This window comes from Camarhynchus parvulus, chromosome 7, assembly GCF_901933205.1.
Source record: "Camarhynchus parvulus chromosome 7, STF_HiC, whole genome shotgun sequence".
Classification (NCBI taxonomy): domain Eukaryota; kingdom Metazoa; phylum Chordata; class Aves; order Passeriformes; family Thraupidae; genus Camarhynchus; species Camarhynchus parvulus.
The window spans coordinates 29,955,728-29,973,744 of NC_044577.1; the positions used below are offsets into that span (position 1 = coordinate 29,955,728).

Here is an 18,017-nt window from a genome sequence, read left to right on the forward strand (position 1 = left end):
TGTCTTCATATTTCATTTTATTATAAAATTAGACAAAATAAACAAACTTTTAATACTTATGGCAAGCAAATCCTTCCTTTGAAATTGTCTTTCCAGTTGAAATATTCCTATTCATGTTAAAAAAATATTATTACATTCTACCAAAATCATACAGGAGACAAGTTTTACAACAGCTGAATGAATAAAGAAATTTTCATCTGGTTTTCTAACTGTGAAATGAGACACACTTCTGCAAGGACATACAGCAGAATACATACATCATAAATATAAGTTACAGCTTTATATCAGGGTGTGAGAACACACTAGAAAAGCAAAAACAAATAGCAGCTTGCTTTTCTCAGCTTGCTGATGACTTCTGATTGACACACCAATGTTTTACCTCAAGTGTACTATATAAAGACTATGCACCGCCTCAATTCACACTGAGAAAATGCATCTGTGACAGGACTAAAGAAGCCAACTGCCACAGAAGTTCTTGTTACACCATTTCAGCACTGTACACTGATGATATACAGCGTCTCAGGGAGTGTAACAGGAACTAAATATATTTCCACCAAAGACTATTTAAAAAGCCTGATCATTTATCATTCTCTCTTACTTCCAGAATACATACTTATGGGAAAATACTAACCAAAGAGCAAAGTTTTATTATCACTATTACTGCTGTTCCCTTTCCTTCTAAATTACCATCTGAAATAGGTTTCCCTATGAGTCCTCAAACTAATGATTTTTAGCAGTAGCCATTTCATGATTTCTGCTGCAGAAAGTTGTAAAGCTGAGGTTTTTTTTACATACAATGAGCAATGCAATGATTTTAACCATTACTGGGAACAGAGAGTGGCTTGGAAGTACATCCTTTATGGCCAGATAGCAAAGCTTAGCAGTGAGCTCAAATCTGAAGCAAAAATAGATGAACCAGTTTGAACAATCCAAAATGTACTGAGCTTTATATTGGTACAAAGAATTTCTGGGAAGCTTATGTATCACTCAACATCAACAGCAAAAGAAAACAAGCATGAGAGAATGCTGCATGTATCAAATGCTGGATGCTTTTGAAAGAACATCAACAACCTGTAATAACATAACATCCTGTAATGTGCATTTCCACACTAAAAATGCACTTTTATTTCTAACATAAAAGAAATTAATACAAGCCAAACCAAGGCATGGTTAACTGCTTATAAAATAATTTAGCCAAGTATTTGTTATTTATGTCAAATAAAACTATTGCTATCAGACTCTATTACAGGTAGACTAAGTAGTGAACCACTCTAATGACTATTGCTTCCTATGAAGCAACTTCTTATTGACAGCTGACAATCTCTTTTTATCTAAACAGCAGCTTTCAAGAGGTTACCAAAAAAGCCTACTTGGTCAAATGACTCTATTTTATTTAATCTTCTTTAATTTAAAAAAGATTAATTAATTTTTGAAGATCAGGAGTATGATTTTTGCTTCCCTCCTCCCTTTTCAGGCTGTTAGTGTTCTTAATCATGAAGATACCCACACTGCCTTGTCTCTGCAGTGAAAACTTTCATTTCAAAAGATCAGTGACAAAGTACAGGATTAAGAATTACTTGTTTTATGACTGAACCCTGAGAAGGTTTTTAACCCTGAGAAGGCTTTTAATCCTGTTATTGCTATTTATCAGGCATTGCTAATTCCATTTGACAGATCCCAGTTAAGTAAACATCTCTGAAGGATACTCACTGTCGTGCCACTGATTGTGGCTGTATCACTTTTATTCCTCATTCATTTCACGAAACAGCTTTGTCTCCATCCTAAACCAGTTTTCAGTCACCCTCTGAACATTCTCAGTCTTAGTCTACTCTATCATCCAAAGTTTCCCCTCTTTCCTCGTCACTCCTCACACGACTTTGAAAGCTGCTCCAAATCCCGATTTTTTTCTTGAATGTACTTACTTGAACATTTTAAAGTTCTTGAAAAGCTTCAAAGTCACACAGCAGCTCTGTCCCTAGAAAGCCTTGACCTCACTGATTATTGAATTTAACATTAAGAAGGAAGAATTCATGTTCCTATGCAGAACATTTATGAAATACAACCATTCATGTTCCTCAACACAACCAAACTGCACAGCAGTGCACATGGATGAGTGGCTGGAGCTCTGGCAAGTTCTGGCTCTGCACTCAGTGCCTGCAGCATTCCAAAAGATCTATTTCCCCTGACTGTAAATCATCTTAGAAAGATTCACCATTATGGTTGGGCATTTAATCTCATCTGTAATTTTGAATTTGTGCTGTATTTCAGGAGGTGCTATTTTCCACAGGAAGCCCTGGACTGCTGTGTGCACTGACAGAAATGCACCCTTCCTACAGCGACAGAGCCTGACCCCTGCAGTAAGAGCTGCATTCCCCTCCACCTCTGACCACGCCAAAGGGCTCGGCTGTAACTATTTAACCCATTCACCACTTGGAAATAACTACTTGGGAGCTAAAATGTTGATTTCTGCAGCAAAACAGGCAGCAGAGGTGCAACAGGGGTGATAACATTACTCTGAAGGCTCCTTAGTCACGGCCTGGGAGGTTCTCACTTCTCTCTCAGTGGCACTGGATTCAATTAAGCACAAGGACTTTGTGCACCTACAGAGCCCAATCTCCCATCAGTCTGCAGCCAAGAAAGGCATTTCCAAAAGGCAGACTCACTGTGAATTCTCCTTCCCAGTAAAATACTTATATGATACAAATCTATCTTACATATAGCTCTATGATACTGAAATTTTAACAGATCACCCCTTGAAATTAATTCTGTTTTCAAGATTGTGAGTAGATTCTGCTTGCTTTCACTTTGTACTTGCAGATGCAACAACAGCCAGCAGCTAAAGTTGGTGTCAAATTTGAAGTGGCTTTAGGAGGAAGACACTGACTTTATTTTATGTGAATTATCAAGAGCCCACAAACTAAATATAGAAATGGAACTATTCCTGAGCTGAAACACGCAAAAAAAATTCCAGCCCCAGAGGAAGGGAAGCCCTTAAATGCCAAGCCCTCCCCTTCCTGAACAATACCTGAAATCCTTTTCTTTAGTTCATATATTTTTCTCTTTCTTGATCAATTTAAAAATCACCAATGCTTTCTGATGGAACCTCCTTACAATTCTGCTTTATGCTACACTAAAATTTACTTCCAATCTTTTTTTTTTCAAAACACAGAGACTAGATGAAAATTTTTATTTTTTAAAAGACTGCTGCTCCTGCTGATTACTTGCTGTACAAGAATACCTGGAAGTTGAACTTATGAGCCACAATTTGGTTTTCAAAATTGAGTGAAAGAGAAAGAAAGTGGCTGGGAGAGAACTTAGACAGCTACTTTTCCTATAAGAGAGACTGAAATTCGCCAGCACTGCAAGGTAGATAACAAATCATGACCCTGGGATAAAAATAATTGATCAGAACAAAAAAAACCAAAAAAATCCTTGGAGCACAGTCTTGCAAACACACGTGCCTTACCTGACTTCAGCAAGTAGAACTGAAGATGTGCCCAAAGGTTTCCAGGAAGGGGACACAATTCATCACCCTGTATATTGTGTTTTGAGCAATGTCACATAAACCAAAATTTCCCTTGCTCATCTCTCTCCACGCAGGTATATGGGAGCAAGTACTAGTAAAAGGTTTTTCTTAGTATACACTTGGGTCTATTTACTACATCACAAGTACTAAAATGTTGACTGCAACTACTGAATCTTCCCAAACTGCTAAAAAAGGAGTAGCTAACTGTGTATCAGACAGGTATTCTCAAGAATACATCAGTAGCTTTGTGCCCAAAAAGCTTTCAATGCTTTCAGGTATAATGATAAGAAAGTAAATTGAAAAAGGCACAAAGTGGAACCAGGATATGCTACTGTATGTGGAAATTATTATTACATGTTTTTTAACCTCTTCTATCCATCTTTCATGAGTATTCTTAAAACATTTAAAGCAATTTTTAGCTGAGACTCTCAGCTAATATTGCTGTAAATGGGGATAAATGTCAAAATCTACTACCTTCAAAATTATGTGACACTGTGGTTTCTTAGAGATTTTGCACATCAAGTCTTAAACCAAATGGAGAAAAACCTCACAGAAATTCTTTAATTATTTTATTAAGTATTTTTCAATTAATGAAAAACACCTGAAAGAATGTTTTGGCTTAGTGAGATATTAATTCTTGGTAATGATCACATTTATTTCCACTGACTGTGAAGAATTTGATGCCCTGCTTGCTCTACTTCAGCATTAATCCTCAGCACAAATCGCATTCTTCCACATCTGGCATCCTCTAAACCATTTTTTCATAAACCTTCTTCTAAATGAATTCTTTCCAAAACACTTATTTACTGTTTGCAGCATGTTTCACAATTACAGGATTTGCTTTCAGGCTGAGGTCTGGAGCAGAGCACCCAGTCCAAGGTAGCTGCAGATGGCTGACAGCTGTGAAAACAGAGACATCCACTCCCCAGCTGAACAGCAAACCCAGTGCCAGTAGCTGGAGAGGCCCCCCATGTGTCTTTAATCATTTCAAACACTACAGGCAGAGAAAAGCTGCTAAATTACAGCCACTTTTTCCACTTTTTCCCTTTTGGTGCTCCACTGAAGCCTCCAGCATGGTCCATCCACACTGAACCCCCCCCCTTGTGATTGCAGGGCAGCGTTTCAGTGACAGCACGAGCCTGCTCTGCTCCAGCTGGGAGCAGCAGCAGCTTGCCCAGAGCTGCTGCAGGTCATTCTAAAGCCCAGGTTTTTTTAGGTGGAAGAAAAGCAAATCTGCTCTGCTCAGCTTGGAGAAGAAGAGACTGGGAGAAGACCTCACTGCAGATACAGCTTCCTTGTGAGGGGAGAGGAGGGGCAGACATTGATCTGCTCTGTCCAGTGACAGGACCCAAGGGAACAGCCTGAAGTTGTGCCAGGGGAGGTTTAGGTTGGGTATTAGAAGAAGGTTCTTCCTCCAGAGGCTGGTTGAGGACCAGAACAGGCTGGAAGGAAAGAAACTGTGGAGTGTGGCAACAAGTATTGTTTGCCGTTACATGGATTCATTGGGATGAACGCCTTGTTCAAGGAAAGTGCCAACCAAACTCTAAAGCTACAGAGCAGATGCAGCTGGAAACAAAGAAGTCACCTGTATCTATAAATCTTTGGTATAGAAAAAAAAATAAATCTGTGCAACAAGCACTGGTACAGGTGAGAGTTCTACCCATGATGCACAAAAATCATCAGATTCTTCCACAGAATCTCAGACCAATAATAGACAAATAAATACTCCAATCTGGAACAACTTCAGCACTCCCACTTAATACCCCAGAGAACATGACAGTCTTCCCTACCATTCACACTGAAAATACGAGCTATGACAGGACTAAGAAATTCTTGATTATGCCCAGAGGGAGACCTCCAGGCATTCAGGACATGCTTCTGGCACAGATCCCTGCTAATGACAGTGCTGAAGACCTCACCCCACAGGTCTGAGGAGGAAACCAGACATCGCACCTCGGCCTCTGATGAGGCAGCCAGACACTGCCCCATGGCCTCTGAGGAGGCAGTCAGACACTGCCCCATGGCCTCTGAGGAGGAAACCAGACATCACCCCACAGCTCTGAGGAGGAAACCAGACATCGCCCCATGGCCTCTGAGGAGGCAGCCAGACATCGCCCCACAGCTCTGAGGAGGAAACCAGACATTGCCCCATGGCCTCTGAGGAGGCAGCCAGACATCGCCCCATGGCCTCTGAGGAGGCAGCCAGACATCACCCCACAAGCTCTGAGGAGGCAGTCAGACACTGCCCCATGGCCTCTGAGGAGGCAGTCAGACATCGCCCCATGGCCTCTGAGGAGGCAGCCAGACATCGCCCCATGGCCTCTGAGGAGGCAGCCAGACATCGCCCCTCGGCCTCTGAGGAGGCAGCCAGACATCGCCCCACGGCCTCCTCAGGCAGCCCAGCCCGGGCTGCATTCCTGTGTCACCTCAGCAGGGACACACAGCTCTGTGGGCGGCACAGCGAGCTCAGAGCCCAGCACTCCATGGAACAGAGAGCTGAGCTCCACTCATGGCTCTGCAGAGGGCTGAGGACGTTTCTGCTGCAGAAACCAGCGGCAGCCACCCCGTGTCCCACACGGCCCACCCGGCCCAGCGCACATGGCCGATGGCTGCCCCTCAGCACAGGCCCCGCCAAACCTGCTGATTCCTCAGCATTCTGCACAATCTCACCCCTCCTTGTGACAATGCTAGCCAATTAGCTGCATAATTAATTCTTCAAAAGCTTCAAGATGCTTTTCCATCTGGGCTTGCCTCTGACCATTTGTTCTGTCTCCTGTCTTACCGTACATTAGCTAGGGCCAAGTCCAGCTGCCCCCCAGTCACATCATGTTGTGATGCATTAGCTAAAACTATATTTTCTTCATGCAGGAAAAGCTTGATCTTTAATGTATAGGTTATATTTTATAGAATTATTAGAAGTTAGATTAGCATTATTATCAATGTTTAGATTAGCATTATTATCACTGTGTTAGATCTCATTGGTTGACAATACATTTACACTTAGTTCATTGGTCAGTACATGGTATTTTGCACATTTATCAAGCTTTCGTATTTTTACTTAGTTTACATCCTTTTTCTACTGATTCTCATGGAACAGATTGTATTATTTATACAGGTGTGCTTGTTTTTCACCCTAGGAATATATTGTTGTGTTAATGAATTCTCATTTTCAAGATGTTTTCGTATGGGAATTTGTAAGCTATTGTTAGCTTAGCTGAAGTAGCAGGACCTAATCTATATTTTATAACATTTCTTTTATAACATTTTTACCTGTCTGCAACAAGATCATTCACTAAGATTTCCACATGAACTATGTTTTTTTCACTAACAACCACTAATAAAAATAATATCAGCTATTCATCAGCAGAACAAAGTCAAATAAAGGATATTTTCTTAGTTGCCCTGCAAATATTGTACTTTGCTCTTCAGAGATTAAACCATGACTTCTCCAGTTTCAGGGGCAGTGCTAAGTTTATACTGCATGATAACATGTATGCACACATATATATTGTACATACCCAAAGAGTTGATGCCTTTTTGTTCTAGAACATATGGAAAGTCCAGCACAAAAATGGTTCTTGCACAGAAGAAATAAATAAGTGGCATAATAAATGAAATAATTAATTTTAGAATTATTTTAAAGTAATTTTTATTCTAAAAATTTGGTCTCAATTCCTACTGTTGCTTTCACCAAAACTATGGAAAAATGCAGATATCCATTGACTTGTAAGTTCCTTTGACATGTAAGAGATATTAGAACTAACTTTGGATTGCAGGAAGAAATTAAAATCAAAGCCCTGCATCCACATCAAGACAATTTCGTTGCCAATTTTCAACAGCTGCAGTTAAGGTAGCAAGTTTGGTTTTCACTCAAGGATTTAAAGTATTTGTTTCTACCTTCTGGTTCACAGATCTGAAAAATTATAGAAATAGCTCCACTTCAGAAATTTACAATTAGTTTTCACCAATTAAAAAAAATGCTGCAAATCACCCATAGGATGTATCAATGCAATAGCTTTCAAATGAATACCTTGCTTGGCATTTTCTCTACCACTATTCAGCATCCTTCAAAGTTCTGATAGACAATTTTTTTTCTGAGAGCCACCGATTACGTTATTTTTTAGTCACAGTGTATTATCTGCTCTCTTCCAGTCCAAACCGAGCAAACATTTTCTTGACATCTGTGATTTCACTTACAATACTCCTGGGACTCACAAATTTGAACTGAGATTGTCAGACCATTATTATACCCACTGTTACAGAAGATGAGCACCCCTTCCTGCCCTTTTTCCTTGCCAAAATCTTATTTACTTGAGGCAGATTCCTGCTGAAAAACAAGGTGTAGTTAGGATTGTGTGGTTTGTGTGCCAATGCAACAACAGTGTAATCGCTATTTTTTCTTTTTTTTTTGCCTTTCACAGAAAAGATAAATTCTCATTTGGGCAAGAAAATATCATCCAGAAGGACTGGGCACACAGTGTTAGACAGGAACAGTTGTTTGCTGTACCAAGCTAGAAGTTCCATGATGGCAATCCAAACCTCCTGGCCTGTATCAAAGCTTCTCCGTGGCCCAAGAGTCACAGGGCACAGGTTGGAGAAAGCCACAGAAATCCTTCAGGGCTCTATTTGGGAGCAGAAAGAGGTGGCTTTTCCTGTGCTCTCTGCTGACCTGGGGGTGTGATGTCATTTGGCCCATTTTTATCTACAGCTGGAGACTCCTAACTCTGCTGGCACTCAAACTGCCCAGGGTCAGGACAACAGCTACACCCTTAGCCTTCTGTGACAAGGCTCTGGAGTATTTCCAAATCAGGAGTTGATTTGCTGCTCCACACAGGTGAACACACATTGTGTACAAAATCACATGGACAATCCACATTTCTAGAAGGTACTTTGCACTTTGTTGGAAAAGGAGCAAAATCAAGGGTTGGTGTTTGCCATTCTTGGCCACAGGAATCAGCTGTGGAAAAAGCTCTGTGGGAATGAAGAGGACACACTCAATGAGAGGCAAGTGAAATGCAGGGTGGCAAACTACCACCCCAAACACTCATCATGCATTTCACTGCTGGGACTGATTATCCTGCTAATGTCTTTCTTACAGCAGCCATCTCTAAAACCAAAGAGAATTATTGTATTTCAGATAATATAAACCACAGAAAAGTGGCTTATAAAGCTTTCATAGGTGTGAATTTTAGAAGGTTAGAATACTCTTTAGTGACTTAGAGATTTACTATTACACAGACCTCTTCCAAAAGCCTTTTATTTTTTTCTCATATCTTACAAATTTTCTATACAGATCACACATGTTACAGGATGACAATTTCAAGGGAAGTTTTATGGGATTGTATTGCAAAGCAGCTTTGTTTCCTACTCCTTTCACCTACAATATATCTGTTGTCTATTTAGATTGTGAGCTCTCACAGACAGGATTGCAGGCTACAATGTCTGATCTAGTTTGCAATACAGCTGCTTTGCAAATCTCCAGGACTGCATAATGGCTCTGATCTCTTCTCTGCAGTTTTTTTTTTTTTCTTTTGCAGGTCAATCTGTACTGGTACAAAATTCTCAGAGCCATTCAGCTCTGACTTGCTCCAGCTCTTGCCCCACAGAGCATTAAATTATGCAGGTACTGGGCACCATGAGCTACCTGAGCCATGCCTGGCAGTGGACAAAAATCTGCCCTTACACGATCCATGTTCCAAAAATCATCACCATTGCAGATGAGGTAGAAACAAAATAATAGATAATAACAAAACTATTATAATTGTAAGCAATAAGAACTATATTCACTCTTAATTAAAGGCACCAAATTTCTAAAGGTTGTATTTGACCTGCACAATTCTATCAGAGGAAGCTTTCAAACCTTTAGATTATGTTATAATTAAGGGAGAGGGGAAGTAGCTGTTGATCAGTAGGAGACATGGAGACCTCAAAGCACAGACACCTCAATGTCATACACTACATTTTTCTGGTGTCAGTTACAATATGTTAATTTTATTTTTGCAGTAATCAAGCTGCCAGACATAGCAGAAAGAACAGAACACTGAAGCACCACTTTTCTTCTGTCTAGATTAATGCCACTGCATCACAGTAATGTGTTAGCACAATGGTTTCTGAACAACCACAAACAATCTACAAGGCTATTATATTTAATTGCTATTTAGATAGTTTATAAATCTACTGTAAACAATAGCAAGGATGCGCTCATAATGCAGCTGTAAGATTAGTTACTAATGTCATGACATAAACCAGGCCATGAACTCAGACTATCAGCAACTCCATGGTAACTCTGATGTTTATGTCCTTGATTTCCAATAAATGCAGGGAAGCATTGCCCTCTTTTGTTTCAACACACATTAATTATGTTGCCTTTCCAATGATATTGGATCATGATGCTCACTAAATTCACACCCTGCCTCATCCAACGACAGCTTACCCAGGAGAGCAAACATAGTGTAATGGGCTATATAAATAAAATCATATATAATATCTGAACTACGACCTACGCAGAAAGCTGCTTCATAAATCTGCTGCACAGATCACAGCAAGACTACTTTGCCCCCAAGCTGATGGTCTGGATCTGCTGCTTCCTGCCATGGAGCTGCTTGAAGAGCTCTGCAGGCTGCAGTACTGTGCAAAACGTCACTGAGGACTGGGCTGCTCAGCCCTTTGATCTTTGTCTAAGTGAAGTGAAGAACAGACTTATCCAAAACCAGTGCATGCTCAGCAATTCACACTCCTCCTTCCTCACACTTACTGATTGCTTCTGACTAATGAGCCAGCATGGAGCTTATAACAAAATCATAATCTGTCCTTACCATAAAATCTTTTAAAATGATCTCTGGTTATTTCAGGCTCATCTTACACTGATATCAAGCATTCAATTATGCCCAGACTGATCAATCCATAACAAGCTAAACTGAAAAATTTTCAACCTCGTTACTCCAGAAGGAAAAAAAGCAATGTTGGGAGACAGAAAAATATCTAAGGAAATTTTAAGGGCTTGGTATCAGAGGAGGAATCTTCTGTTTTCTTTGACAAAATGTAAGAAAGTAGCATTACAACTGCAAGAACAAAAGTAAAAAGATACAGAATTGAAAACCCTGAGCTGTAAAGTCATACTTACATTTTCTGCTATTTTTAGGGCGGTGGGCAACGCCTGAGAACTTTGTATGAAATACAATAGACCAGGCTACCTCTGAGCATCTCCTACATGAGAAACCCAAGCAGAGTTGAACACAAAGATTTGTACTTTCAGCTGCTATTGCTGACCCAGCCCATCCTGCTGTATGGGACTCAAGCCTTCAATCTCCCCATGCACACAGGGTTCAAGTTGCCTGTTGTCTTTATGATGGGCCAAAATTTTACTGGATGGCATCCACCTGTACAGACTCCACATAACACATGCAATGCAAGAAACAGTTTGTCTGAAAATATCTCATTAGGAATGAGACAAGGAGGAATTAGGAAATATGGACTAGCTCTTAGAACAGCACATCTGTTTGGGACAGTTTAGCACCTGGGAAACAACACTTGAAAAGAACTATTTGCTTTCCTTCCACACAAAAATTTTCCCTTCTTTTCTGTAAACGTGCTGTCACCTGCCATTAACAGTGAAGGAAATCAATGCATTGCCTTCTCTTAGATATCAACAGTACACCTGGTTTTTTAATGGTCATTCTCCAGGCCGTGGAGCTGCCAGTGGAGATACATTACCCACAACTACACACCCACAAGCAGTTCTTTGCACTTCACTGTCTGATCCAGGCTGAGTCAACATGAAAGGCCTAAGTCACTTTAACACAGCACAGCCAAAGTTTAATCAACTCTGATTTTCAGCACAAACACAGTGGGGAAGTCATAACTCCACTGTAGGGAAAAAGAAACATGCAAGGACATTTATGGGCTGGTGATGATGGAATTGAATGTCTCTTTTTCAAGATGGACTTGGCTAAAATAGAAGAACTAAACATACCCAAAGTTGCTCAACCTTGCAGAGGAGGACAGTCACTATCACTTCCACTGACAGAAATCTGTCTATAATTCTGATGGATGTTATGTGCTGAATGAGAAAATACATTGTAACATACAGCAAACAGAACCTATAAATGGAAGAGGTGGAGGAACCTGCCACAGAGCAAGAGTTCAGTGGAGTTTGAGTCAAGTAGGTTTAGCCACTCAACCTGTTCCGAGAAGAACTCTGTAGCCACTGGTACCATCACAGAAACTCCAGTCTTCTGCCTAACACTTTACAAAAGGTAAATAAAAGTCGTGTACAATTGATTAGAACAACCTCTGGCATAGAACCTGAACCAAAAAAGGCATTAAAAATCGTCCAAGTCTTCTGCTTTGACATTTTGATGCCTTCCTCTTTGGAATCTTCCTTTTCCAAGGTATTAAGGAGCATAGAATATAGCTGCTTTCTTGGGTTTTTTTTTACTCTTTTTTTTCTATTTGCCAGATAAAACTGTTGTTTACATTACATTACCAAAAGATGGATATGACAAATTTTCCATCCTATTCTATGGTGCAACTTTTTTTTAAACACTAAATATGAAGTGACTACATGATTATATGGTCCAGGAACACAGGTAAGCACGCAGTGGTTCTGGGCAGGATTTTGGAGTTATATAGAAATACAGTCCATAATAAAACCCAATCTTTTCCAACTCCAGCTTAGCTAAGGATTCCATCAAAGTTCAACCTCTGCTTCACAGTTTTTATGGGTGGGTATTTCTAAAGAATTTTAGACTTCTGAAATGTAATTTTCATGTTTCTGCATTACAGGAAGCCACACATTTTTCACACAAGAAGCACAGCAGCCCTATTTTATGAGCCATTGGACTTGCAGTTAATATTAGCTAACAGACGGAAGTGTGAATATTCAGATATGGTTTGTTACACACAGACATGTTGAACAACATGATGAGAGGTGCATATTGCTGTTTTCATTGCTCCCTGCAGGCTGCTGCATGGAAAAGTCCTTAGGACTGCTCCTATCAAACACGTGTATCTGTACTTGTTTCCGTGTCTTTGTGGGACTGTATGTAAAGAAATACACATACATACATACAGATATATAATTATATATATATATATATATATATACACACACACCCACACAAGTAACCATGTGAAAAAAATAATTTGAGTTTTAGCACAGTGATATATCAAATTTCCAATATATTTGCTTCTGGATTAAAAAAATTGCATTACTTGTGTGCAGGGCTTCCATACTGACTCAAATATTAGGTGTATGCTAGATCAGTGATAACAGAATAAGAACCAGTAAGAGTAAATGTCTTTTATCTCCTCTCTTGATTTATTTACTATAAAGCTGCTGGGCCCTTTACTGTTTCACATGAAAAACAGTGGTAGAGGAATAATGCCCCTATAAAACATACAATTTTCTCATTATTTCCACACCTCTTTCAGATACAGCCAAGTGGCTATTACCAAAAAGGGCCAGCAATTTCTAACCCTTAATACTCATCATTTTAATCTGCCTTTGATACTAGAACACATTCGTTGAATTTCACCAAGCAAATTGATGAAGAAACTTCTTTGCTCAACTGAGCCTTGCTCCATTTATAATGTTCCATTTATAATGTTCCATTTATAATGTTCCATTTATAATGTTGTAGTGGTCCCTAGAGCTCACAAAAATTTTATTGAATATATCCAGCCTTCGTAAGTAAAACTGTATTTTTTCCTGTTTTGCCAAACTGACTGTGTTTTCTGGCTGCATTCTCCATTCCCCTTTTGTGAGATGGAAAGCTTTCAGATTGAGTATCACTTTTGGAACTAGAGAACATGCATTAAATGCTCCTCCAATCCATATTTAAGTGGAGTAAGCACCCAGAAATTCATAATGGAAATTCACAGTTCAGTAGAATACCTTCAGAGCAACTCATGCTATTTTTCTTTCCTTGAAGAATAGTTTGAATAAAATAATTTCAATTAAAAAACAAAAAACATATAGATTTTACAATGGTAGGTTGACAAATCCAAGAGAAAAATCCAATGTGTAGCAGCAGCTTCGTAGAAAGAAAGTTTAACTAAGTCTCTTAGTTAAACTTTCTTTCTAACTAACTCCATTTCTTCTGTGGACTCAGCTGGGTGGGCAATGCTCAACCAGAGTTCTTTTCCTTCAGAGAAACATCCCCAGCAGGACAAAGGACCTCCAAATGTGCTTTGAACTACAAAGTTTGGTAATTGAACCCCTCATGCATTTTAAATGAGGCATCATACCTGAGGTTAATGTCACATTGAAGAATTCTTGTTTATTTCTAGTTTTCAGAATAAATTCAAGCAGACGTTTTTCTCTCCGTTTCACTGCCATTTGCCTCATTAGCATAGTCATTAAAAGGAAAGATGAAATAAAGCCTTGACATTTCCATATGTAATTTTAAGTTACTCATCTAAAATACAGTAAGTCAAAAGAGCAGAAGACTTTGCAGATAAAAAAGGCAGAAGAAATATATTTATTTAGGACTTACTTCATTAGCATTAATTAAGCTTTTACTTCATTTGCATATGCAAGTGTTCTTGCCAGGAGGGGGTGCCAAGAACCCACAGCACTAATTATGCAAAAAGAAAACACATGGCAAATATTTTACAGAAAGATACATTACCATGTTTTATAGCAGTTGAACATTACCTTGATAGACCAAACAGTAAATGGAGCTTTCAGCAAGTAATGGCTGTTAAAGCATGTGTTGAGCAAGGTAACTGCCCAAGAACAATCCTGCTAATTCCTCATTTGCTAAAATTAGTCCAGTGCTTATCTGAGTACACAGAAAATAATACAACATCAAAGAACTTTGCTGCTGCACTATTTGTCTTATCTAAAACAGTCTCTGAAAGCCATTGGGGAAAAAAGGCTAAACTTTTGACAAAAGGCAATTGTAGGGTAATGCCAGGTCAATGCAGTCTGAGAGGTATTTGCATTTTTGTGGGGCAGTAGGTAGTGGTGGGGGGGTGAAGGGAAATTGAAGCCCCAACCATTCCAAAAGGATAAAGATAAGATGACTGATCATAGAGCAAAAGGGCAGAGAGATCTTGAAATGGTACATTTATTAATAGCAATTAAAGCAGATTTTGCTCGGATGTATTTCTGGTTTTTAGGTAATTTCAGTACAAGGTGAGGTCCTGTTTCACTGCATCTTTTTCATTCTTTATGTAAAAGCTTCAGCTTCTAAGATCTGTTATTTGCAAGTAACCTTTTTTGTTGTTGTTGTTGTTTTGGAAGATGAGGGCAACTTACAGATTTCTAATATTTAAATTACTTTCTAAAAATTGATGAGAGTATCCTGAATTCACAATTAAGCTACAGTCACCAAATTGTTCTTAGTGTATACAGCTTAGTACATAATTCGACTCAATGAGGACCTAAATTAAAACAAAGCATTGTAAATTCTCATCTTCAGTCCTACCATTTGTTAGTGTTACATTTTGTTGGTAGCATCAATCTTTGTCAAAGCTTCTAAAAATATTTTTCTTTAGTATTCTGGATAGTTTTAGTATTTTCTTGATTTCTGTTTGGTTAAAAAATGTATTAATTTATGCATAGACATTCATCTGTATGTCAATAGATCATTATTTATACTGATCCATCCAAACATGTAACTCAAACTCCCCTCAGAATCACTTAATATATCACAAGAAAGACAAGCTTACTGCAATAAATAACACAAAACATCTATTATAAATACAAAGGCAAAGTGACTTGCATGGATGTATGTTCAAAGAATAAAGTGAAATAAGATATTTTATATAACATAAACAACACGTACCACCAGCAAGGCAGAAAAAACCCCATGTATAACTTTTAAGAAAAAGCTATTTCAAACTGAACAACTTCTAACCATGCTTCACTAGCATGGGAGCTAGTTGAAGTAGCCCACTCAATAATTGGTCAGAAGAACTATTTGTATGACATGGAGCACTGCAGAAGAACACAAGAGTGTTAATAGACAAATACAGTGCCGCAAACACTGGAGACATCTCCAGCCTGAACTTTGATATCCAGGCTCCTACTGCAATACATCCCCACAGACAGACCCAGAGATGTCTCCTGTGTGTCAGACACAAGCCAGGTCCAGCACCAACACATGAAAACCTTTGCTACAAACTGCTGGAGAAGATAAGGCTCAAGAAGGGAAAACTCTGGATAAAACCTGGGTGTTTCAACAACAGCCCCAAAGCATTCTTCTTCTCAGTAAAGCCTTCCCACCAGGTATAGGACAGCTCTTTCTCAGACACAAGCAGTGAGGTCTTTAATCAAGAAACTGGAGGCAGAAAAATGTTGATGAAACAAATTAGATCTCTAGTTGCATTTGTCTTTCCTGGAATTATTTGATGCTGCAGTGATGGATTCTATGGAGGTGAGATAAAGAGATAATCAACTAATGACTCGCACAACTTTAATCAAACATGAGTAATGTTTGGCAAATAGATGAACAGCTCCCTAACATACTATGACACAGAAATGGTATTTGAGATCTGGCACAGTTCTAACACAGTTAAAAGGCAGCATATTAAAGAGTGTGACCTTGAAAAAAGTTCCCATCTTAAGAACTATGTGACCTTAAGATACATTAATTCATTAGATAAAAGTTTCTTCTCCCCAGTGGCAAACATTTTCAATTTCACCAACAAAATGTCATGAGTCAAGCAGCAGATGTTTCTCTGAGCTTTCCTCTTAATCACTACAAAACCTTCTACTCTAGGTAAATAGCAAGGAACTGAAATAACTTGCAACCACTGTGGTAGCTTGCAAACAATGGTACCGTGGCTCAGTCACCTGGCATCTGACAGAAAATGAACTCTGTTCTTCACTAGCCCCATGGGGCATGCTCTGGGGCCCATTAGACAGCCCCAGAAATTATCCCTAACAGTAAACTTAAACTGATGCATGCTTTCCACAAGGATGTAAAACACTGCAGATACTTGATTTCACTGCAGCCATATTCCATCTGTGCAATAAGCAGTTTGTGGCTTCATACATATTTTCCTTCCTGGTTTTTTTCCTTCAAATCCTTACATTATCTCTTTGAACATCTTGCCAATTCCTCCTCATTGGAATACTTTAAGATAACCATGTAGGCTGCACTGTTACTTAGATCTGCAGAACTGTGGACTGGAAACATCTTATTTTACACTATAGCCTATTGAAAATAGTTGATCCAAGTCCATGTGTTATCCCACTATAATTTGGATTTAATCCAGGACTTTCCAAATAGTTATAGTGTAAAGTTGGGATCTCTGGCTCAGTCAGGCATACCTGCAACTCATATTTCACGTTTTGTGCTACTTTTGCTGACCAGTCCTGGCTATAGTACTGCTGTTCATTTTTGCACCACAGATGAAGGGGGATATTCCTCCTCACTTTAGAGAACTACATACACTCTATCTCTGTGATGGCACACAGCACATGTCATAGGTCCTTCTACATCAAATTTTTGTATATGAAATTAATCTCTTCTCCAACTGTTCTCCACTTGTTCTTCAGTTACAAAGAATGGCTCTTGGAGATTATTACCCAGGTTAATACACTATGATTATTTTATTTATAGGAAGTATTTCATTGCTTGTTTTATTCATGAATTATCACTATTTCCACAGAAAAGACACGTAAGTTTTGTTCAGGAAGGTAAACCACTCATAGTGTGTTTGGCAGCACAGGTCTATGAGACTGCAGCTTTGTTTGCACCCAGGTATCTTCCATTGATAGCTACTGACAGATTTCATCATTGAATCTCTCCCTTTATGCCTTCCTCTGTGCCCTGTTTCACTGCTGTTTGCCTCCTGTACTATTTTACTAAAACCCACTATGCCAGTGTTTGTTCCAATGACAAATTTTATAACAGAACCGTTGTGGCAATGTGTCCTCAGCCACACATCTTTCCTCTGCCTAACCTGTTCTGCTGGACTGAACTCTCTGTCCTGCTTCTGCTCGAGGCAGATGTTCCTTTGGACAGCAGCAGCAACAATTACTCAGTACAACAGTTTTTATTCATTCATGCTCCTTCTACATTTTTGGCTTGCTGCTGAAGTGGGAGGGCAATGCAGCAAGGCACTTCTGTCACTTTGGAAACCTCCTTCTGCCCCATGAACAGCTTCAAGAGGACATCCTTCTAATTGGCATTCCTGAAGTCACCTTCAGTGGACTGCTCCTGCAGGTGTACATCTCTATGGCAACACTCGGCGCCATTCAGAGTGCACAGAAGATTTTGTGTTCAAAGTTATTATTTCCTAATTCTGCAGACCATATGGCACCATAAAACCCACAGCAGAGCAGATATTTTTAAAGCATGACATTAACTTTACTAGGGACATTAACAAAGATGAGTAATGTTATCCTCGCTCAAGTATGAATTATGCCAGTGTTTTCAAATTTGGATGATTAAGGTTGTACCTAAAATGATCATCTATTTTTTGCAGTTCTGAGATGTAATAGGAGTCCACTTGTGCCTGTATCTGAAAGTATCCA

At 39.2% G+C, this 18,017-nt stretch overlaps 1 protein-coding gene across 1 annotated transcript in view; it reads right to left on the reverse strand.

Moving 5' to 3' along the window:
* DPP10 (dipeptidyl peptidase like 10) overlaps positions 1–18,017 on the reverse strand; it is a 242,103-nt gene that overhangs the window by 42,128 nt on the left and 181,958 nt on the right. The window lies entirely within an intron of this gene.